General features: G+C 37.5%; 1 protein-coding gene across 4 annotated transcripts in view; it reads right to left on the minus strand.

Moving 5' to 3' along the window:
- The window catches only part of PTPRO (protein tyrosine phosphatase receptor type O), a 1,723,724-nt gene that overhangs the window by 361,696 nt on the left and 1,336,980 nt on the right, over positions 1-25,048 (minus strand). The window lies entirely within an intron of this gene.

Raw genomic sequence — 25,048 nt, forward strand, 5'->3', positions numbered from 1 at the left:
ACATGACAGCAACGTCACCACATTTGGGCATTATAACAAATGGATTATTAGGGACTTTACAAGAAGATAGTTTTAATGATTCATCAAGTCTGAATTAATTCACATCTGTGTTGACTTCTAACACATTGCTTCAAATGGTCACAAATTTAATCCTCTACTTTTTCTAAGTTGTGTCATTTTTCCACACATTTGCCTGTTCTTCCCTGGCTGATAGCAAAACTTCAACCCCCCTTTCATCCTAATATCCTGTTTGCTATAACACCACAAATTACCAATTGGGGGCTCCCCCTCAAAAGAAAATTTACTTTACAGTATCTCACTCATTGGTAGATGGACAGGGTGATAGTTGAGGCAGATGAATGATGGTTTGGCTTATTTGTTATTAAGCTTACCCCATCCGCCAGCCCCCATACTCTGGCAGCAGGTATCACATCAGTGAAACTTTTCCGACAATGCCAGAACAAAGTATGTGGTTAAACATATCTGACCTAAATATAGGGTATATGCACTGCTTCACAGCTCATAGTGTTGCCACTTTCAGTTAGATTCTGCTAAAAACAATGCCTGACTTCAGATGTCTTACCAGTTTTCCAACCCTGCTTTGTTGATATTCATCACTAATACCCATTCCTTCCCTCCCATTTCCTCCAGGGCATCGGTTCACTATTTAAACTCAGTTAAGCTAAGTGAGAACTAGGGTTTGTCCATCTGCGCCGTAAAGCTTACATCTGGTTCTTTCACTAGGATGTTACACATGTCATGATGCATTTTAGAAGCAGACATTCTCACCACTTAATACAAATATACCAACTCATCTGAGATGAAAATCACAAAGACTGAAATCCAAATCATTGAAAAAACACAGCCATTGAAAACTTAAAACAGAAGCTGAAACATAATTTTAATGCAGTACAAACTCCAACCAAGGCATGACACCCCCTTTATCTTAATCCTAAACCAAATCTTAACCCTAAACATGACCCTAAATTCTAACACTAATCCTGAACTTAACTCAAAATATATCACGATGTATTAAAGCTAATTCTAGTAAGAAATAAACTCTAAATATACAATTATCAACTTCTGTAATATTTCAGAAAACTATTCAGTTAACCGACCCCTTATTCAGTGTGATATCTGGCCAAACCAAATGTGACCTAATGGTTTTGATGAAATGTTTTTCAAGAAAAGTGCCTTTGATCAAGTGTCATACTTAACTTATATTCATCTCTAGATAAGGATGTTTCAGACCCATCTTAATAAATGCATTACAAGTGTCTTGTGTTTCATATGCAAAGCTTATACAGAACTGGTTATTTACCAAATATGTAACAGTTAAATTTGCAGCAAAACAATAAATCCTACTGTTGGTAACTATAAAGGCTGTCCTCCACCAATGTGTATATAAAAGAATGAACTGACCGATGTTGTAAATCCAAGGTCTTTATTTTAACACACACAGTCTCAAATCCAAACGAAATTCAAACAGATTGAGCGTGCTTTTGTCTCCTATCGTGAGACTTCATCAGAATCTCCTGTTAGTAAAAATATTCTGTTTAAATACTCTCATAATAAAACAGTTCTTAATTGATTGATTGTTAATCACTTAAAATTAATTAATTCCAGTTCTAAATAACCCTTAGGTGTATAAAAACTGTTGGAAATTCACATATAAATAACTAAAATGCACACCTACATGAAAATGAAAAGTCAAAATGACCAACTTGTATACCATAAAAATACATATGAAAATAAAAAATACATATAAAAAAACATAAATTCATTCACATAAACTCTTGAAGGCAAGAAATATGAACAACTATTAAACTGCATGTTATTGGTAATATATGAAAGAACCCTATTACAAAAATATAATACTTCTTGAACATGAAAGGTGTATATAATTCCTAAAATTATTGTTGTGTATCACCTATTATGCTCAAATATGTTAAAATTACCGATTAAATGTACTTATAAATACTAATAAATATGTATACAAAATTATATATATGTACAAACTTTCCTACAATACATAAGTTATACATAAAATTATATTAATGTATTTAAAAATAGATTTAAATAATGCTCTAAAATGCTTTAAAATACTTTTTAATAGTATTTAATAAAATGTAACTGAGGTATTGTTCTGTCCATTACCAAACAATCATGACAAAATTATAAATATAACAAATATAACTAAAACTGCGTCTATCTACCTAGGTATTTACAAATTCTATTATAAGTGATAAGAATCACAATTTTTATTTCTTTTTTCTAACATGGTTTGATGCCAATAATTTTAAGGCAGGTTTAATTGAGATATGGTCATTCATTCCTGGGTACACACAAGAGTCCAATCTAATTTGCCAAATCATCTTGCGGTACTCCAGGAAAGTTTCCCAATCACCTCTCCTTTCCTTTTGTTTCACTACCCCAAGCACCCAGAATTTTATATCCATATTCTGACAAATGGTTGAATGCCTGTAGAGTGTGTTATTCTCATTCTTTTTATTTATGTCCCTAATATGCTCATATATACGAGTTTTCAGATGCCTTTCTGTCTTACCTATATAGTACCCCCAGCATGATTGACAATAGGCTAAATAAACCACTCCTTTGGTATAACAACTTGTATATGCATGGCCTTTAATTGTAAAATTATTGCTGGGTATATTTATTTCCTTTTTACAGGCAATGTATGGGCATTGTGCACACCTCCCACATTTATGTGTGCCCACCTTTAATGATTCCCCTTCTTTTTCTTATCCCTTATTTTTCTCTAAGATGTTTTACAAGTTCCTATTTCTTCTAAAGGTGTATTTAAGTTGCTGTTGAAATATGTTTGTTCTCATGGGCATTGTTTTAAACATATTCCAAATCCCATTAATGCCCTTTTTTAACCAACCTATATCGTCATATATATTTTTGGGTCAAGTTTTCAACAGCATATCACAAGGTACTTTCGATTTCTTGATGATATTATTATTATATGGAATGGTGGATATGAATTAAATAGTAGTACTAACTTTATGAAATTTACATATGAGTGTAACAAGGATGAAATACATTATTTAGATGTAAGGATAAACAAAGACTATATCAAAAAAGTATATAAATCCAATATTTTCAGAAAGAAATGTTATTCATACTCGTACTTGCATTATCAAAGTGACCATCCTTACCACTTAAAAAGAAATGTGGTAAAAGGACAAATGATCAGAGTGTCCAGAATGACAACTGAGTTTTGTGATTTTATAAATGAACTAGATTTTGTACAGGAGATGTTCATAGAAAGAGGTTATCCTGACAACATGGTGGAAAATATCAAAAAAGAAATAATTAAGAAACGTAATAGTAGATATAGCCCATTGTTGGTGAGTGGACAGTATGATAAAGGGATATTTAATAATGCGACCAGTATGGACACGATTATGAATAATGAGTATGATGTAAATAGGGATAGGAATATGGAAACAAGTAAAACAATAGAAAAGGATATACCCCGGTTAATTTTAACGTATTATTCTGACATAGGTTGGTTAAAAAAGGGCATTAATGGGATTTGGAATATGTTTAAAACAATGCCCACGACAACAAACATATTTCAACAGCAACTTAAATACACCTTTAGAAGAAATAGGAACTTGTAAAACATCTTAGAGAAAAAGAAGGGACAAGAAAAAGAAGGGGCATCATTAAAGGTGGGCACACATAAATGTGGGAGGTGTGCACAATGCCCATACATTGCCTGTAAAAAGGAAATAAATATACCCAGCATTAATTTTACAATTAAAGGCCATGCATATACAAGTTGTTATACCAAAGGAGTGGTTTATTTAGCCTATTGTCAATCATGCTGGGGGTGCTATATAGGTAAGACAGAAAGGCATCTGAAAACTCGTATATACGAGCATATTAGGGACATAAATAAAAAGAATGAGAATAACGCACTCTACAGGCATTCAACCATTTGTCAGAATATGGATATAAAATTCTGGGTACTTGGGGTAGTGAAACAAAAGGAAAGGAGAGGTGATTGGGAAACTTTCCTGGAGTACCGCGAGATGATTTGGCAAATTAGATTGGACTCTTGTGTGTACCCTGGAATGAATGACCATATCTCAATTAAACCTGCCTTGAAATTATTGGCATCAAACCATGTTAGAAAAAAGAAATAAAAATTGTGGTTCTTATCAGTTATAATAGAATTTGTAGATACCTAGGTAGATAGACGTAGTTTTAGTTATATTTATAATTTTGTCATGATTGTTTGGTAACGGACAGAACAATACCTCAGTTACATTTTATTAAATACTATTAAAAAGTATTTTAAAGCATTTTAGAGCATTATTTAAATCTATTTTTAAATACATTAATATAATTTTATGTATAACTTATGTATTGTAGGAAAGTTTGTACATATATATAATTTTGTATACATATTTATTAGTATTTATAAGTACATTTAATCAGTAATTTTAACATATTTGAGCATAATAGGTGATACACAACAATAATTTTAGGAATTATATACATCTTTCATGTTCAAGAAGTATTATATTTTTGTAATAGGGTTCTTTCATATATTACCAATAACATGAAGTTTAATAGTTGTTCATATTTCTTGCCTTCAAGAGTTTATGTGAATTAATTTATGTTTTTTTTATATGTATTTTTTATTTTCATATGTATTTTTATGGTATACAAGTTGGTCAATTTGACTTTTCATTTTCATGTAGGTGTGCATTTTAGTTATTTATATGTGAATTTCCAACAGTTTTTATACACCTAAGGGTTATTTTGAACTGGAATTAATTAATTTTTAAGTGATTAACAATCAATCAGTTAAGAACTGTTTTATTATGAGAGTATTTAAACAGAATATTTTTACTAACAGGAGATTCTGATGAAGTCTCACGATAGGAAACGAAAGCGCGCTCAATCTGTTTGAATTTCGTTTGGATTTGAGACTGTGTGTGTTAAAATAAAAACATTGGATTTACAACATTGATCAGTTTGTTCTTTTATATACACATTGGTGGAGGACAGCCTTTATAGTTACCAACAGTAGGATTTATTGTTTTGCTGCAAATTTGTCAATACTGGGTGTCTGGACCTAGTTTTTGTGTTTGGTTACATGTAACAGTTAAAGCTAATGTGACTCCATCTAGTAATTGTGCCAAAAATAAGCATGTTCGTCCTGAACAACAGTGTTTTGTCTGACCTTAGCTGCATCCACCCTGCATCTAATTGAATAAAGACATAAAAGACCAACAGACAAGTTTCATACTGTTTAATGTGCGACAAACTGCACAGAAAGGTGCAACTCAGCTGGGTGTGACACAACATTCATGTATAACCTCTCTTACCTAAAGTCACTGCAGGGAGAAGGAATACATTACTAACAGTAATGAATTACATGACATCATAACAATGATCCCTAGACACACACGTTTATCTTGAGAGCCTGGTAGTAGATTGATAGTACACATATTTATCCCTAAATATTACCAATGCCCACTGAATACTACACTAACCTGAATCAAACATCCTGATAATAAAGTATGCTGCAGCAAAGCCATCTGCAGAGTATTATGGTTAGGGATATGGTTATGGTCAGTGCTATGGTGAAGTGGTAGTTAGGATTTGGTTTACAGCTACTGTAAGAGCAGTGCAGGGGGCTCCTGTCTTCTATCAGAAAATCTGGCAGAAGTAGTTCTTTTATCACTCCAACACTGGCTGGAAGGCAGTAACCAGAAGTCTCGCAGATAATGAGATAACATTTGAGGGACTCATCACACATCTAGACAGTTTGCTGCTGTCAGCTGTCATGGTCTTGGTCATCAACTGTGTAATGACCATCCTGATTTCTATGCATGTTTGGACACAGACATAGTCTGAGTCATGCATATATTTGTGATTGTAGTTCTGGTCATCCTTTGTTCTATGGTTAACCACTATATTGTAAACCATCACTACCTATATAATTAAATGTAGAATTATGAATATGGTTTCCTCCTAAAAAAATAAAAATTTGAAAAAGGTAATATTTTCTTGTAGGTGCAAGCCCCTTCTATGACAATGTCGGGCTTTCCTCATGACACCCCTACTTATATAGTCCCACTATGAGGTCATACCACCTCAGACAAAAGGAATATCCAATTAGGTTAAAAAAGTATCCATTATTCAACAAATGGTTATGAATTCATATACTATTTATAATACAGTGAAGTCAGGTTAACCACCATCTTTCCATCTATGGTTAGGGTTGATCAGCTTTCCATCTGCCATGGTTAATCTGGCTAATCTGGCTAATCATACATTTAGTAATCTGTTTATGATCATTTATTCCTTCATGGACTGACTTTTGTACTTCAAGGCTAATTTTAATTCTTTATGACTTGTTATGGAACAGTACTTGCAACTCCATACTTTTCTTATTCAATACCTTAAGGTTTTTAGTCCTCTCCTGTGGGATTAAAATGTTCTTATTTCCCTGGGAGTCCATTTTGTGTCTAGTGCTGCATATTTAAAAGAAGTGTAATAAGAAATTTGGGAATCCTTACAACTCGGCTACCATTTTTACCAGATATACATTTTTAGCTTTACATTAGATGCACTCAGAAAGAAAGCAATCACTGCTCTATAATACCATTAGTCTATGGCCATAATGGAGATATTCTTCTATGATAAATGTTTAATTGCTACAGAAGTGATTGAACTGGATATTATTAAAAGGTGGGCTAATATCTGATCTGATGGATTGAGAGATGTCTAATTCTGAAAAGAATTTCTCTGTTGGTAGCATAATAGTTTTAGCGTAAGTGAAATATTATTGTTTCTGCTATATGCTATCCAAAGTACTTATAACCGATAACAAGAAGATAGCCTCTCTTGTTGATTGTCCCAGAAAAACTGATGTTAATATCTGTCTGTATATCCCCTAGTAATTCTGGCATGTGAACTTGTGCTGTGGTGTATCTCAATATGTTTACTTGGCACACTGGACTGCTGTTCAGTGTACTGTCTATGATACTGCCAGTATTAGGGAACCAGGTCTTTTCCCTTATAAAGACTTTGGTTTTTACAGTACCTAGGTGAACCATGTATGTTAATTTATGGCTCTGTTTTGCTATGAAGCAAGGATAACTGGTATTGTCCGTTTAATAATGATACTATCACTGCAGCATTCATATCTTTTAATTCTGGGGCACTTGGATCAGACTGATTCTTACTATGCTGAGCTGAATTGCTTCAGGTTCTGTAAAATTTCCCCCTTATTGTCTTTGTTGCGGTTAGTGCTCTAGAAAATGTGCATTCTGCTGTCATATCATATATTTTATTTTAAATATTCACACTTTCTCCATTTTCTGCACTTTGAGATAGAGTCTGGAAAGTAATTTTAAGGTAAACCATCTATTCTGTTACTTTTTTGCAGCTGGCGCTTAGAATATGCTGTAAGATACCTATTATTCATGGTAAACATTGCCATAGTAAACTGTATGGTAAATAAAAGCAAAATAAATAAAAATAACATATATTTAGGATAAGGCCTAATGATTTTGCTGTTTGTTTGTTTGTTTGTGTCTTTTGGCTTTTCCCGGTTAGGGGTCGCCACAGCGGAATTCCGGTCCACTAATGATTGGCAGTAGATGTTTTACATGCCGAGTTTGCCAGCCCTGATGCACAACCTTCAATGAAGGTACTCCCATTCACGCATGTCTCCACACAGAACGCTCTAGCTGAGAATCGAACGGCACAACATCTTGCTGTGAGGCGACAACGCTACCAAAAAAGAGCCTCTGTGTTGCAGCACACTGACTTTTTTCGAGGCTGTATTTTCATTTGTGCCAACATTTATTTGAAGCATCTCAGTATTGGTAGTGATTGTACAGAATTGTAAGCAGGCAGTTGGTCATCACAGGATGTAACTCAGGCTTTAGGTACAAATAAAATGTTATTCACTGTATTGATTAACTTGCTTGAATCTGTAAGCATGCTCATGTTTATGCTTCACAGGTAAACTTCTATTTCTGCCTTTTTTTTTTTTGGTTCACAACAGGGTGTGTGTATATCTATATCTATGTATATACATATGTATGTGTGTATCTGTCTATATATCTATCTATCTAAATATATATATGTGTGTGTGTGTGTGTGTGTGTGTGTGTGTGTGTGTGTGTGTGTGTGTGTGTGTGTGTGTGTAAAATGCATTTTTCTGGGTTTTTATGTTCTGTAACTTACTTTGGTTCTTGTGTTATACTTCTAATCTTTGTATTTAAAAACATTTTTTTTTGGTATTTTGCCAGTCTGATACTTGTTTTTGCTGTGAAGTGTTTGTCTGCTTTCCATATTCTTGTAAGAGGATCAGGCTTTTTGCATGCATTTCATTGTGAAAAGGTCTCAATCAATCAGTGACAAATCTTAACAGAATCAGGGACAAATGCAGGATTATACAATAAATGCTCATTACTACTCAAAAATGAGCAGACTGATCGGACAGCCTAACCAATGTGCCTGTTGTAAATTAAGCATATACCAATAGTAAAAAGTCTGTCCGCTGAAGTGCCATTGTCTGGCAAGCCTTTCTATTGGCATATGCTGAGGGACAGAATAAAATATAAGAAAAAACAGATACAGTCTGCAAAACTAAACAAGGAGAGACCTACCTGATTTCCTTATATATTTGCACTGTCCCCTGTAAGTGTCCATTATTTTTAATAGTTGCTTCTCCTGCACTGATGTACTGTCCAAGCATGGGAACGTATGTATCATATGCATGCTCAGTGCATTAATGTAGGGAAGACAACACAATAGAAGACTGAAGTGTTCTTATATGAATACATTATGTAAAAAAGGTGAGTACTCTGTTTTATAAATAATATAATTGTACAATAGCAATAATGCATGACTGTTTGTGGCTACATCAGGATTTCCCCACAGCTGGCTTCTTTTAATCACATGGGCTTCAGCCTTGTGATCAAATCACACCAACTGTGGGTAAATCCTGATATATCCATGCATAGTCATTGATTATTGCTTAAATAATCAGGGGCAATCAATGACACTTAAAATATCAACACTATTAACTTGAGACATTGACAAACAATAGAATGTGAATTAAACATTTTCTGAAGTAACAGAAGTCTGTAATTATTGTCATTAAGTATAATTCACAACCTTTTCTTAAAAAGTTATCACTTTTAGGAGGGAGTAAGAGAGAAAGAACTAATATTTGAATCCAAATCAGGGACAGTTAAGAACTATGTGTGTAGTTCCACAGAGATTTCTGCTCATTGACACTATATTCATTCTTACATTTTCAGTCAGGTACACCCTTTTACTATACCTACGTTTTGATTTCTGCTGTTTTTCTATTTCTACTACTGTCTTAAGCAGTTTGTTTTAAGTCTGTCATTCCTTAATGCTTTTGACTCTTCTGGAATTTTTCTATAGCTGTGTATCAGTGTGATATTTGTTTCAGCTGCTCCCGTTTGCCTTACCTTGTTTAACTAATAATTTTGGATAATATATATTTTGATTACTGAATCAATACCTGCAAAACAGTAGTTCTTTATCAATGCCTTGAACCTTCCGTAATAAGTACTTAATGATTCATTCCGTTTTGGCAATGTTTCTAGACTTGAATATTTCATAAGGTATGTCTGCAGTATGGAGTATCTTTTCAACTTTTTTTGTTCTACTGCATAAGCATTTTTAGTTTTTAAACAATGTTTAAATTTTTCATATATGTCACCAGACATGTGGAAGAAAAGAACATTTAGTCTGTTGCTCCCAATAATATTATGATGTGTAGAAGGAATATCTTCTGAATCTGGATATGCAGGAGGTCAACTGCAGAACCAGATAGTGATTATATGAGTTATATCAAAAGTCTGATTACAGATAATTTTTAGTACATGTTTTTTTATGTTTGAATCTATCTTTATTTAGCACAGTTTTTCTTAAGTGTTGGTTATAAAGTTTACTTCTAATAGCTGTGCTTAATAACTTCAGCTACTTTTGCCTAAGGAAATATGTTTTTGCAGTAATCTTTTCTGTAGTTTTTCTGACAGTAACTTCCCTCACTTAGAATGCTGCGGTGGCACGGTGGTAGCTTTGTTACCTCACAGCAAGAGGTTCTCCCGTTCGATTCTCAACGTGGCTTGGGAGTGCCTTCTGTGTGGAGTCTGCATGTCCTCCCCATGGTTGGCTAGCGTTTGAAAGACATGTGTGCATAAATGGGTGTCGAGCTGGCACCTCGGCATTTCGTAAAGATCTACTGCCAATCATTAGCGGACTGGAGTTCCGCTGTAGCGACCCCTTACCGGGAAAAAGACGAAAGACCAACAACAACAACTTCTCTCACAACCTTATGACTAGGGTTTGAATCTCCCCCATACTGATCTATTTGATATGTGTTTCCTGTTAAAATTTACTTAAAACAAAGTTAGCCAGTGAAATTTTACTTTTGTTAAATACCACACGGTAAAACTGCAACTTATTTTTAAAATTAAGACAGTGGTATTCAAAAGATTATGAGAGACAGCTTCTATAAATTAATGAGCAAAAGTTTCAAAAGATTATGATAGTCTGTCTAAATCAATTATAAAAAGTTTTAAGTTGTTTCAAATAAAATAAATTAGCATGGCAGCTGCAAAGTCAATGTGCATGTTTTACTGAACTCTGACATCCACTGACTGCCTAGTTCCAACTGATAACACCTGGTTAACAGGAGGCACCACATAAGGCCTATGTCCAATCAGCATTCAGGAAGCCACGATGAACCGTTATATTTTGCAACACATTTTAGATCTCTGTACCCTTACCATTAAGTTCACATTTACTACTGTCCCATTCCGTCTATCCTTTAATTACAGATCAAGGGAGATGAAAGCGTTTTTTGTGCTGTCAACCAGTAGAACTTCTGGAGTTTTTTTCTGAGCCTTTAACTTTCTCAGACTCTTGGCTGACAGGTGTGGCCAAATGCCTGCCATGCTGAGCTCATTGTGAGTGCAGATTTTTGCACACCTGCTCTTCTTGGCTACATTGTAACATGAGTCTTGATGAAGCATATGCTCTCAAGTCCTGCCTTTGTGCTTGCAGAACATACCTGAAGTCTTCCACAAGGGTGCACCTCAAAAGTAGGTTGTCTGTGCTCCCCTCACCCTGGGATACATGAACTGGCATTAGTCACTCACTTTCAAAGTCCCTCAGTACCCATGCAGTTATTTAAACTGGAGCTACCTGGTACGTAGTGAAGGCTTGTGTCATTCCCTCAATGCCACTGAGTAAGCATTTGAGACACTATTTTTCAATTCTTTTCTCTTCTGAAATTTTTTTTCTGGTTCTGCTAAAATTGATTTAAATGGGAGGTATATGCTTGTTGCAAATATGATGAATCCAGCCTAAGCTGTAACTGCCTTGACATAAAACTGAATAAAGACATGGAAGACAAGGGAAGACATTTAATTCTGTTTACTGATGGTCAGACTGTCCAGAAAGGCATGACCTAGCAAAGTTCAAATACACAAAAAAAGTCTACAGCATTATAGCTTCCCTTCAGCCTCAGGAGATTATAAAGCATAATACCCACTGCCCTGTCTATGAGTCTAGACTGATACGAGTTATGGATGTGAGATCCCCACATGCATTCCCTCAAGCTTTTGCAGAACCATTCTTCAAGCAACTTGCATAAAAAAGGAAAGACTATGGCCTAGATAACAGTTTATCAGAACATCCAGGTCCTAGGCATGGCTCTCTATGCACAAGTATCCAACCATACAAGTACAAACAGTGTTCAGACTTACACTGGGGATTCCACAGGGAGCATGTTTGCAGCAAGGTTCAGCTCTGAGCTCACTCCTCTTCATTCTGATACTGTATTATGTCAGCAGATTGACAGGACAAAAGAGTTTCTGTATACAGACAATATAGTACTATAAGCAGATTTGAACAAGATAGGGTACTAGAATGTAAAACTGAAGGTGCATGGAATGGAAATCAGCGCAGACAAGAAAATGGCCATCTTGGCAAGTGCAGGAAAATAGAGAAAGCTGAAAATTGAGATAGACGGGAATAAGCTAACTTCTTCAAGTATCTAGGAAGTATGTATACCTCTCTGCTGCTCCGCATTTGGAGGAGCGCTACAATTTTAACATCTGAAAGTGTGTTTGTTCTACTTTGACCAGAGTCGGCTCTGCTTTCTGCTTTTTCATTGGCTGGATTGTTGAGTCAATGAGAGAGTGACATACCGGAGCTCATCAGAGTCAAATGGATGCGTAGCGCTTGCTTTAAATGTTTAGTACCGCTGAGCCAAATTTTAAAAGGCATTGCTGGACACGGAGAAGCATGACTTCAACATCAGCATTAATTACCTCTTGACAATGAGCAGTGAAAAGAGAATAAAAATTTCAGAACGGCAGTGGAGAAGACAACAGTGTGAGGTCAGTCCTAACTAAGAGTAAAAACATTGTATGTAGCTTGAGTGTGCACTGGAATTACTTCATATCATATTTTTGGTCTATTCCTCATAACAAGTTGTGGTTTTCTAACAAATTACAAAGGAGTACAGTGACTAGATAATGACAGAAGTAATAACTAAGTTGCAGACGTCATGTCTTTCAGGAAATTAATATTACTGCAAAATGTGTTATAAGAGTAACTTACAAGTTTGTAAAGGAAATATTTAAACTCTGTGACTTTGGTCCTTTGTATCCTTACCCCAGCAATTTCTTGTGGTTTTGTCTCTGATTCTTATGCTAAGAGGTTGAGAGCTATGTCAGGATAATTGCTGATTAATGTTCTTTTCTGCTTGCTTGCTGTAAGAAGAGATAATGTATCTGGAATCTGTCTGTGATTGCCACATTTGTCTCTGTGTTATCAGTGCCATATTTTTATTTTTGAATATACTGTGTGCCACTCAGACAACAGAGCTGACTCTGTGCTGGGTTATAAGCACGTGTGTGTGTGTGTGTGTGTGTGTGTGTGTGTGTGTGTGTGTGTGTGTGTGTGTGTGTGTGCGCGCGTGTGCACGTGCATATGCATACAGAGAGCAGAAGGGTATAGCTCAGTTGCCCCTGAGTTTGCCTCATATTTTTGGTCTGATGCTCTTAAATGTGTAGTTTTCTTGTCAGCTGCTGTGGACTGCAGTTATTAAATAACACAGATGTGTTTTTTAGACTTTACATCCATCAGAAAATGATTGCTAATGCAAAACTGTTATAGCAAATTGCAGCATTTAAAGTGAGTCCCTAATTCTTGAATTAAGTGGTAGAGAGGACTGGGAGACATTGTAGAGTGTTGCACTGTATGGTTTTAACAGCAACAAACTGGAATAACATCTGCTCCATTATTTGTATATTTCTTCACTGTTTTGATCAAAATCAGACAAAGTTTCATGCAACTAGTTGAAAATGATGATCACATCTGTGTGTGTGTGTGTGTGTGTGTGTGTGTGTGTGTGTGTGTGTGTGTGTGTGTGTGTGTGTGTGTGTTTGTGTGGATACAGTGAGTGGTGCTGAAATTGTCCTAAAGCAGTGGTGCTGAAATGAAGGCTTAAAAGGACAGATTTACACATCCATGACTGCAATCCTCCCTGAAGCAGGAATTTACATATTTGCAAAGATTGAGTGCTATGATTTTGGATGCTCCACTATGATTTTTGATAGTCCCTTTTTATGGTTTTAAAAGCTGAGAAGTTGAGAGTTACAGAGCTAGGGTTGGTGAGAATGGAAATCTGAATTAGGTGGTCAATGCTAGGATCAAAGATGCTGCAGCCAATAGCACAAAGGTAGTGCTTGACAAAAGAATGCAAAAGGAGCTGAAGTGTTACAAGATGATGGTTTGATCACTGCTTCTTTACAGCACTGAATGCAGAAGAGTTGATAAATCTTACAGTAATAGAGATGAAGGGCAAAATGATGCATACTGGGGCATATGAAGAAATGAGGACCTCTTAGTAGAAGCCAAAGCATCCCCAACTACAAAGAAGATCAAGAAGAACAAACTGCAAGATTGCAATGGATTGATCACAGGTGCATGTAAGTAGAATATGATTTAGTAAAGTAGATCGGAGAGTGATAGGAAGGAGGCAAGGGTAGTCAAGAACATCCAGCCAAGACAGGCGATGATTGCATGACAGGCGATCTGATGACAACTGGGCATGACTTTCAAAGAAGGTGGAAAAGTGGCACTGAATTGAGAGTGGTGGCAACAGTTGGTATAAAAACCCAACACCGTGTAAAAATGGGGACATGTAGGTTAATAATAGTAAAGATAATGATGTAATAATGAGACCCTACAACTTCCTTTCATTCAGTATCCTTACGATCAACCTAGTCTTCCTGTTGATTCATGGTTCACTAAGCACAATGTTAGACAAAGGGTGACAGTGTGGGGGTCTGCCTCCACATGGAGGTACCTGAAGGCCCCCCTTTTAAAAACTCTTTTTCTTTGATCATGGTTAAAATAACACTTTATGTTGACTTAAATTGTCTGATATTTTCCCTTTCAAATTACAGCAATTTTGATTAGCTATGCAACCTTATGCATAGTCAAAATGTAGTTTCTATGATTTTAGAATGGCTCTCATAATTTTTGATATGGTATAGCTTTTTTCCTTTTCATCAAGAACATGTTCAGAACATTCAAAAGATGGGAAAGTGGTCCTGTAACCTAGTGTTTTCTTAAATACATGCATTCTTGTGACTAGGACTAAAGAACAGATAACAAGCAATTTTCTTTCAATAATATCAAATACAATGAACCAGAGAACATCTGGACTACCAGAGTTTCAAAACCTTGTCAGACTCAAGTCCCAAGGCTCTATAACTGGACTTTGATCGAGGACATCTTATGTACTCTATTAGACAGCTACTTAGCCCATACCATGCATGGAAATGAATGGAATCTGTAGACTCCACTGAATGTTACGAGACATAGACACATACCAGACTACTGCATGTTACACACTACTACACGTTACACGTCAAACTGCAGGTTTCTTTCTCTGAGTAGGCGACTATGAGCATCACCGATGGGGTACATTATGAACTAGCCAGGCACAGCAGATTGGGAAAGTTGGATGAGCAGCAGACAGCAGGTGTTACAAAACCTAAAGGTCAATAAACACCAGGACAGACTGGCACTATTAAACAGCTATGTAAAACTTCATTAGTTTACAGACTGTTGCTGATTAATTAAGACTTATATGAGCATAAAAATAAAAGTAGGTGTGTATGTTCCAGTGTCCAGATGTTTGACATTAAAGTAATTGAAATGATCCTCATAGACATTTCTTAATCCTTGCTTGATAACCTGCAGATCAATTGAATAATAATAGAGTACGGACCATATTAACCTTTCTATGTCTCCTGACATGTTAGTCTGAATGCTTTAAAATGGATGCTATACCTTGATGCCCAGTAACAGAACCTGTTGATCCATTAAATGACACTTATTCAAAAGCCATCTGGTCAAGTAATAATGGCTGAAAACAACTTTTTGTGATCTTTAAGGTTGTACATTTTCTCTATGTTATGCAACATTGGAGTTGCTATAAATGTGTTGTGTATGTGTGTGTGTGTGTGTGTGTGTGTGTGTGTGTGTGTGTGTGTGTGTGTGTGTGTGTGTGTGCGCAGCGTGCACGCGCATGTGTGTGTGTGTGTGTGCCTCACCCCAAATAAGGGGCTACAAAAAAAAGAAACCTTTTGTGGTTACTAAAAGTGGTTTTCTGCTTTTTTTAACTGAATGGCATTCAAGTGAAATCTGTTCAGTGAGTTGGCATGCATCCCCGACTAACTCTGGTTGTTTGTCATTTGTGATTTTTATAGTTATATTATGAGTTGTATAGTATGTGTTCTTTACAACGTTAGCTGTGCTTTTCTCATTGGATCCCCTCTCTAAATTGTCTTTGTTAAGTAGTGGGTAACCTGGTTAAACTAAAATAAATAAGAATAAAATAAATAAGCTCATATTAAAAATTGGACAGTGGTGCAGCAGTTACTGTTTCCACCTCATAGCAATTGGTCTCTTAGTTTGGTTCCTAGCTGAGGTCTCTTCAGATCACAGTCTGCATGCCATCCCTGTGTCCATGTGGATATTCAACTGGTGATGCAGCTTCCTCCCCCAGCCCAAAGATAAGCCACGACCCATGAGTAACCTGATGACCTTTCAAATTCCCTGTAAGTGTGTGTGTGTGTGTGTGTGTGTGTGTGTGTGTGTGTGTGTGTGTGTGTGTGTGTGTGTGTGTGCGTGATGCAGAGTATGTCGGTATTAGTATCCCATGACAGATTAAAGCTACTTTTACCAGGATATGTGCTGTCTTGTCCTCAACCCTGAAATGGATAAAAATAAGGTGGATGTTGCAGAGTCGGTGAATGAATGAAAACTCATGTTAGTTACACAACAGTCTACAGTTAAAACCCCAGGACCTTCAGCTAACTAAATAGTTACTCAGCAATAAGCTGAACTTTCAATGTGTGTCACTGCCTGGTTGTGCTTGAGAGATATATTATCTTAATGCTCCGTCATGTGGTAAGTCTATGAGTACCATACAAAAAAACGAATGCATTCAGCCCTAAATAAATAGTCTCGCATTGAGCATACTAAATTGTCAGCTTTCTTTGACCTCAGTATTATTTAACTCTGCTGCTAAAATTGTTGTGACTTCCATTTCTATTATTTAGTAGGCTTATTCAGTATTTGGTATTATATGACATTCTTCATAGAAAAATCTGTTACATTTCCATCAAAACTTCTAAATAAATGTCTCATTGACTCACCTCCAGGCTCTGACAATTTATTCTGATCTTTTATATTCCACTGCAGGAACCACCTTATTTAACCACTATACTATAACTATAATGTATCCATTTCTAAAAACATCATGTCAAACATTTGAAAAACCGCACTAAATAAACCTGTACCGAAGCAAACAAATCCTACCTGGCCATAATGCTTTTACTCAATCTGCACTCTTTCCACTTTAGGCAAACTCGTAGAAAAATTATGTACAATATAAACAACAATACCACATGCTATTAAAAAGGCTAGAACATTTCTGGCTTGAGTGCTCTATGGATATTCACAGATGAAATCTTACAAAACAGTAACAAAGGTAGCATCATTGGAGCCATTTTTGAAGATTTCACTAATAAATTTGATCTAATTGACCACCCACTTCTGCCTTCATTCACAAGAATAGGGATTCATTCAAACTGTACCTCCTGGTTCTGTAACTTCCTAATAATCAAATACTTTAGAGTCAAAATTGGTTCAATCCAGTCAGATACAAGCAGACTAATCAAAAGAGTCCCACAAGGATCCATTTTTACAGAACTGCCATTCTCCATTTTGATTAGCAAACTCCCCTTTGACATCTCATAACTACCACCAGTTGTATATGCAAATGATATGGTCATCCATAAGGTCATCACTGTAACTCATGTATCCAATCCAACTATAAAATGACTTGTGCTCACTACAACAATGGCATATACACCACAACCTTTTACTGAATCCATCAAAAATAAAAACAATGCTTTTTGGACCCCATAAAAAAACTTTCATATTTCCTTCCAAAACTTCTGATTACTATCTGAAGTAATATTGAAACTATCTCCGCCTTTACATATTTCAGTATCTGGCTTGACCAATCTTTTAATTTCCAGTTTTACACAGAAAACACAAATTCAGACAAACACTCTCCTTTTCTGGGAGAAAAAAAAAAACATCTCACTCATTCACATTGCTAATTTTGTGTTATGTTTCTGAAATAGTTATCCACAGGGGTTGCTATGGGTTCACTATTGTAGCTGCAATGTTCTTGTATTTTCATGTTACTTATTTTATTGTACTCTGTATTTTATAGCATTTACTGTTTTTTTTTTGTCTGGAATGCGCGTGCATGTTTATGTTATTTTTTGCACTCTGAATTTATTTTCACCTGGGCTGAGCTGGCAATAGATTAGTACCGATCAGTGCACTACTCTAGTAAACAAGCATACATATTGTGTGTGTGTGTGTGTGTGTGTGTGTGTGTGTGTGTGTGTGTGTGTGTGTGTGTGTGTGTGTGTGTGTGTGTGTGTGTGTGTGTGTGTGTGTGTGTGTGTGTGTGTGTGTGTGTGTTTATGTGAGTGTATGTAAACTGAGACTTTTATTCTGCAGTTAAAAATATGCTAGAAAAGAGCAACAGTTTTTGAACTGAACAAAATGTAGGTTATTAGGCTGCATAAAGAATCACATCTGTTACAATAATTAATACACAGAATACCATATGTGTCGATTTACACCAAGGTATATTTCCAAAACCTGCTCTTAGAAAAAGGTAGAGAAAGTACAGTTGTGTACACTTACCATAAATGTAGATGTTCGAGTGTATTCACTGTTGCAGTCATTATATTTGGGTAATCTGCTGGCAGGTTGCCCTCAGTCGGCCTGAATAACAAAGTCTTGGGTCCTGCGTTGGTTGCTGTATCCTCTTCCATGATGTCAGGTAGTCAGGGGTATAAAACATGCAGCCGACGCCATTTTATTCAGTTTTTCTTGCCCCAGATGTCAGGTGCCCCCCAAATGGGGAGCAAAAATATATATATAAATAAACAGTATATATATATAAATGCACTTTTAGAAACATAAACTTTACCTTCAACTAAAAGCAAATACACCACAAAGGCTTTTGAGTATAGTGAAGGAAAGAAAAGGTATAGAATGGGGGATGGCATGTGGGTAACCCAGACTGCAACAGTGAATACACTCGAACATCTACATTTATGGTAAGTGTACACAACTGTACTATGTTCTTCATGTTTCACTGTTACAGTCATTACATTTCGGTAGAATCCCAAAGCTATGGATGGGAGGATGGAACTAAACAGCATTAGGAGCGGCTATAAGGCCCTGCAGGACTGCAGTGGCAAAGCCTGCCCTGGATTTGGAGAAGAGAGGTAAATGGTAATGCTTTGTGAAGGTATGAACAGAACTCCAAGTAGCAGCTTCTAGAATGTCTTTGGTTGGGACCCCTCTGAGAAAAGCTGCTGAAGTAGAGGCAGCCCTGGTGGAATGTGATCTGATCCCCTTGGGCACAGGTTTACCATGGTGCAAATAGCAGAAATAAATGCAGTGGCTTATCCATTTAGAAATAGTCTGCTTTGATATAGCCTTCTCCTCTGATCCTGCAGCAAAAACTACCAGTAGTTGCTCAGACTTTCTTAGAGATTTGGTCCTGTGTACATCCAATGAATGCAGAATCTGCTCCCCCTTGTTCTGTGGATTTGGGTAAAAAGTTGGCAGGTGAATGGTCTGGTTAAGAGCCACATTGGATACCACCTTAGGCATAAAAGAAGGATTGGACCTGAGGGACACCCTGTCTGGTTAAAATATAATGAAAGGCTCCGCTGCCATGAGAGCCTGTAGTTCTGAAACCCTTCTTGCTGAAGTGACTGCCAAAAGAAAAGCTGTTTTCCAAGATAGATATTTTATATCAGCAGTGGCTGCTGGTTCAAAAGGAGGCAGGGTGAGTTTTTCCAGCACAAAATTGAGGTCCCATGCAGGAGTTGGTGCTCTTCTAGGAGGCCTTAAAATTTTGGCCCCTCTAAGATACTGTTTAAGCAGTGGATGAGAAAAGAGGGGAGGCTCTATGTTGTAATGAGCTGAGATGGCAGAGGCATGGATTTTTATTGAAGAAAAAGATAGGCCCTTGTCAAGCATCTCAGTTAAATATTGTAAAATCTGAGGAATATTGGGCTTTGCTGTGTCTATTCCTTGTGCTTGGTTCCAAGCACAAAATCTCTTCCATTAATCAGCATAAGATTTTCTGGTACTAGGCCTTCTGGCTTCCAAAATGACATCCATCACAGATTTACTGAGAGGTGTGGTTTGAATAATTAGTTGATTAGCCATGCTGGAAAGTGTGCAGAATTTGGTAGTTTTGCTGAGGCAGTAGATGAGGTATTGGAGGCAGGTACCATGGAGGAAGGTGAGACATATTCCTTAGAAGTGGGTACCAGTGCTGCCGAGGCCAGTCCGGAGCAATTAGGATCATTTTTGTTTTTTCCCGTCTGACTTTTAGTAAGAACTTGGAGAGTAGAGGCAGAAGGGGAAAGGCATAGACTGATAGGTTTTTCCAGCTGAAGGATAGTGCATCCACTTTCCATGCTTTTTTGTGATGAGTTCTTGTGCAGAATTTGTCCAACTGATAATTTTGGGGAGAGGCAAATAGATCTATGTCTGGACTCCCCCATTTCTGTGTGAACATGCTGGAGATTTGTGGATCCAGTTTCCATTCATGCGGGTCCATAAGATTTCTGCTTAGGTCGTCTGCCAGAGTATTTTGCTTTCCTGGCAGGAATTGAGCTTGAAGATGTATTTGGTAAGTCAAGGCTGTGTTCCACAAGGCCATGGCTAGTCTGCAAAGGGGGTTGGAATGTGTACCCCCCTGCTTGTTTATGTACCACATAACTGTGGTACTGTCCATCTTTATCAGTAGTTGTCCTGGATGAAGTAAGTCCTTGAAGGCTGTCAGAGCATTCTGAACACCTAGCATCTCTTTCTGGTTGATATGCAGATGCATTTGGTTTGGGCTCCATTTGCCCTGAATGCATCTCCCTGCCAGGTGGGCCCCCCAAGCATAGTCTGATGTGTCTGTAGTTAGGGTTTGGGTGGCAGGGGGGGTGGAGTAAATGACAGTCCCTTGTTTTGGTGACATGTCTCTGCTCACCAAAGAAACTCCTGTTGTAGGCAGGGAATGAGGAATCATTGTTTCCAGACTGTGACAATGTTGACTCCATAAACTTTTTAGGTACTGTTGAAGTTTCCTCATATGCAGTCTCGCATATGGAATTAGTAGAATGCAGGATGCCATGAACCCCAAAGCCTGCAGAATTTGTCTTGTAGATAACTGGGTTTTTGTTGCCATTTGTTCGAAGTATGTTGTCAGTTGCCTTTGTTTGTCTGGTGTAAGGTAAGCCATCTGGGCAGTTGTATTCAAGCTTGCACCCAGGAATGTAATTATTTGAGAGAGTACCAGCTGTGATTTCTTTTCATTTATGGTGTACCCTAGGCATGCTAGAAGCCTTTTTACAAATGCCAGATGTTGAAGAAGAGTGTCCTTGTCCTCTGCTTGAATGAGACATTTGTCCAGATAAGGATAAATTTGAATGCTTCTTTGTCTGCAAAATGCAATTACTGGTGCCGGGCACTTTGTAAAGACCATGGCCGCAGTTGATAAGCCAAAGGGCAGTGCAGAAAATTGGTAATGCAAAAAACCTGCTTTGAAGCGGAGGTATCTTCTGCATGATTCCCTTATTGGGATATGCAGGTATGCCTCTTTTAAGTCTAGAGTTACGAGCCAAGCATTCCTGCCTAGCATAGGCAGTAGCTGTTGTAAAGTCAGCATTTTGAATTTTGGAATGTCCAGGAATGTGTTCAAAATCGATAAGTCCAGTTTTTCATGCCATGAATTGTCTTTTCTGGGTACCAGGAAAAGTCTTGAATAAAAACCTTGTCCTTTTTCCTTTTCTGGTACCAGTTGAATAGTCCCCATATCCATGAGGGCCATGACTTTTTTCTGGGCCTCTGCCCACTGGTTTTGTGGCAGATCCGGCCATCCGTTTGGAATTGGCAAAGTATGGAAATGAAATCTGTACCCTTGGGATACTATGTTTAATGCCCACTTATCCTGGGTAATTAACTGCCAATTTTGAATATGAAGTGCTAGTTTCCCCCCCCAAGGCGGCTACCAAAAAATAAGTGCTTGGAGATGGTAGAGGAAAGTCATTGAGACTGCTTACTGTAGGGTTGTGCTTTGTTTCCTCCAGATTTAGTGGTGGAGGCACCCCATTGCTTTGACCTGTATGAACCCTGTGATTGGTATCTGGAGCCTTTTAGCACTTGGATTTGCCCTGAGTGGCTCTGTTGGACACAGGAAAGGACCAGTTTTTAGTAGGCCAGTGCCTACTGAACCTGGGTGGCTGCACTTGCAAGAAATCTTTTACAGTTTGCATAGATTTAGTTTTGTCTTCCATTTCCTTTAAAACTTCGTCTGACTTATTACCAAACAGAGTATCATGCTGCAAAGGAGTATCCAACAATTTAGCTTTAACATGATCAGGCAGATTTTGCTCCTTAAGCCAGGCATACCTTCTAATTGCATATCCAGTAACGGTGGCCCTATAAGAAGCCTCCAAGGAATCAAAACCACATTGCAAAGTATGCTTTCCAACTTGTTCTGCTGAATGCAATAAATCCTGTAACTCTTTATTTTCCACACAATCAGAAATCAACATAATTTTCTATTTCAATAAGCCCATAACATGCTGCTGATTTTTAAGCATATGAAACTGGCAGTTTAAAGCCCTGATTGCCAAGGTTGTAGACGTATAAACCTTCTTACCCCATCTATCCAGTGCCCTGGAATCTCTATCAGAAGGAGTAGGATTTTTGGCTGTAGAGGCTTTTACACCCTTGGGACCCTGAGAAATAGTCTCAGGATCAGCAGCAAGATTTTTGAAAAGAAATTTGTGGGAGTCAGGAACCCTGTAATATCTGTCTGGCTTACTAGGAGCCGGAGGCAGGGAATCAGGAGCCATGCTTGATTTTGAGAACACATCATCCACAATGTCTAATACAGGAGGTATTGCCGAAGGCCTATGCTAAGAAAGAAGAAGGAAATCCCTAAGCCTCTTTTTTGATTCAGAGAAGTCCAGACTCTCCCAGTGAAAATGTTCCCTTAAAGTATGCAAAGTCTCTCCAAAAGAGTAATCCTCAGGAGAAGATACAGATGGGATGGATTCCTCTGCATCAGAATCCTCATAGTGTGGAATAGAAAATTCCTGATCAGAAGAGGAATCAGAAGAAATGGAAACCTGATCTGAAGATTCATAATCAGTGTCATGCCTAGGCCTCTTAGCAGGGGAGGTGGGGGTTGGGAGCCCCTGATCAAGGTAATTAAAGGCTCAGCCATTTTGATCATCTGTTTTTTAGGTATAGGGGCCTGAGCATGTGGCTCATGCGTCGGTTTTTTAGACATAGAAGTTGTTTTTGACCTCATTTTTGTTGCTGGCGTCGGTTTAATATAAAAATGTTGAGGCCTGAAAACACCCTCAGAAGCCGGTGCCTGCTGAGCAGCTCCGGATCCATCCATGGGACAGACATCCATGGGTTCAATACTCTGACAAACTCCGGCATACCGGACTCCGAATGGATCTCAGTAGAGGCCTGCGACTCAAAAGTAGTGGGTATCAGGGGCTGCCAAAGCGCCTCACTGAGAACCAGCAAACCAGCGACTGGCTTAGGAGAAGCTTCGTCATCGGTTTTGGACCTCGACGGTGTGTCTCTGTCTTTTTCTTTGCGTTTTTTGTGAACTCCGGTAGTCAGATTGCTAACCGATGACATTTCAGGATAATTAAATCTTGAAACAAAATATTTAGAAGCAAAAATATACAGACGCTTAATAGTGCGTTGGTTAAATCTAGCACAAAACCGACAGCAAGGCACGTTGTGATCTGGGCGTAGGCAAGGAATACAGTACAAATGAAAATCCTTATGAGGTATTTGCTTCCCACAAGTAATGCAATTATTAACTTTTACGGACATCGGGAAGGAGCAAGAAAAAGTTTCCCCAACGGGGTACTTAGCTTTAGTTTGTAGACTTTGGTTCTGAAACTCGAATATGAAAATTTCAGGAGTTGGCCGACCACCACTTGCTAACTGCTTCTGTTTCGGGCACCGTGCGGCAAGAAAGACTGAATAAAATGGCATTGGTTGCATGTTTTATACCACTGATGACCTGACATCATGGAAGAGGAGACAGCAACCGATGCAGGACCCAAGACTTTGTTATTCAGGCTGACTGAAGGCAACCTGCCAGCAGATTACCCAAATGTAATGACTGTAACAGTGAAACACGAAGAACATCACACAGTTATCAAGCATACATGCTAATTTTCTATTATGTTTCTGAAAGAGTTATTCTTACTTGGAGTCAAAATTACTTTGTCTTTGTAACAATGGATATAAAGTATCTCTACAGTGTTATTCCCCATGATGTCGGTCTACAACGGTTCACGGAATACTTGTGTGATAAAGGTATTTCACAGGACAAAATCAAAAGCTTCAAAACACAATTAGAGATCAATTTAAAGAATAATTATTTCATCTTTGACCATGAGTATTTCTTGCAATTCACAGGGGTTGCTACGGGTTCTTTATGTGGTGGGCTCGTGGCAAACATTGTTATGTTGAAATGGGAAGAAAAATACTTTTTTAAGTCAGAATACATGAACTTCTGTAAAATGTATATGCGCTATTTGGATGATACTTTTCTTATATGGTAAGGAGACTTAAACAATTCTTCAAGTACCTAAACCAAACAACTGATTTCCTTTGAAACCGTTTCCACTATTGCTTATTTGTACATCTCCTTGACCAAGGATGTCCAACAAAAAAGATTTGTATTTAAAATTCACTGCAAACAAACTTTTGAGAATCCAGCAAGACAGAGGGACTCCAAAACGGTCAGTTTGGAGTCCCTCTGTGTTGCTGGATTGATTTTTTGATTTTCTTTACTGGGACTTCTTTACCAGAAAGGGCTGATATTTGTATTTGTTCTGCTTAAACTTTTGAGAATACCTATTTACACTATTCCAGCTCCAAACCCTTTCATCAAAAGTGTACAGTGGTCAAGGGTCAGTTTGTAAGAGCTGCATGCATGGTATCACAATTCAAAGATTTTTTTGACGAATGTAAAGACACCAGGACCATATTCCTGGCTAGAGATTATCCATCTAGTCTGGTCAATGAGTTGATGTATGAAGTCATCAACAAATGTGAGAGGAAAGTTTTTGTATCTGTTATCCAAGATGAGCCCAGCATAACACATATTGCTCTTCAACATTCCACAGTAGAGCCACCTCTTTCCCCCTCTCCCATAATCGAAGCAGGGGGGGAGTATGAGCATATGAGCATACATTCTACTAGCCTCAACTACAATGGTGTCTTTACTACTCCATACAGTTTGGATAGCCAGGACATAAAGAGAATTTTGGAG

Source organism: Protopterus annectens, chromosome 11.part0 (genome assembly GCF_019279795.1).
Source record: "Protopterus annectens isolate FY-2018-M chromosome 11.part0, PAN1.0, whole genome shotgun sequence".
Taxonomy (NCBI): Eukaryota; Metazoa; Chordata; order Ceratodontiformes; family Protopteridae; genus Protopterus; species Protopterus annectens.